This window comes from Xiphophorus couchianus, chromosome 9 (assembly GCF_001444195.1).
Source record: "Xiphophorus couchianus chromosome 9, X_couchianus-1.0, whole genome shotgun sequence".
Classification (NCBI taxonomy): Eukaryota; Metazoa; Chordata; class Actinopteri; order Cyprinodontiformes; family Poeciliidae; genus Xiphophorus; species Xiphophorus couchianus.
The window spans coordinates 20,311,073-20,311,869 of NC_040236.1; positions in this window are offsets into that span (position 1 = coordinate 20,311,073).

The window sequence follows — 797 nt, forward strand, 5'->3', positions numbered from 1 at the left end:
GAGGGAACCAAATACAGGGCAACTCTGGAAGAAAACTTGTCATAGGCTGCAAAAAACCGAAGGTTTGGGCAGAGCTTCAACGTCCAGCAGCATAACAACCCTACACAGTTTAATTACTGTGGTTAGCTTAGAGCAAAATATATTCATTCTTGAATGACTGTTAAAACCCAAATGAGAATCTATGGCAAGACAAAAAAAAAAATAAAAATGTATGTTTATATATGCACACCATCCACTACATTCACGCTGCAGCCTGAAGGGACTGAAATCGGATTTTTATTTATTTTTTTGCCCTTATGCGACCAGTATCTGATTTGTTTACGACAGTCTGAACAACACAGCTCAGATTTTTCCAAAGTGACCAGGCGACTTTAATATACATGAAAACCACGTGGAATTTATAAAATACGGTCAGTGAGCATCAGACAGAAATTACAGACGCCAGTAAAAAGAATTGAAAACCCAAAGTTTCCCCCAGAAAACCTCCTAAGCCCGGTGGTTGGGCGCTAGGGCAGTCATTCATCCAGCGGCCCCTCATGTTTTTGAGTTAAAAAATGTTTAAAGTCGACAGGAAATTTTAAAATATCACTTGATAATCATATATTATTGAAAGATTGGACGATTAACACCTGAACACCAACTATAAAGTCTTAAGAGACGCAAACATTTTAAAAAGACTTAAATAAGCAACACTTAGCCTGGTGGCCCACCAGGCTTATAATACACTGGGGGATACCCTGAAAACTTTATAATGCTGCATTTTACTTTCTGCTGATGAAGATGATGGATTAAACAGA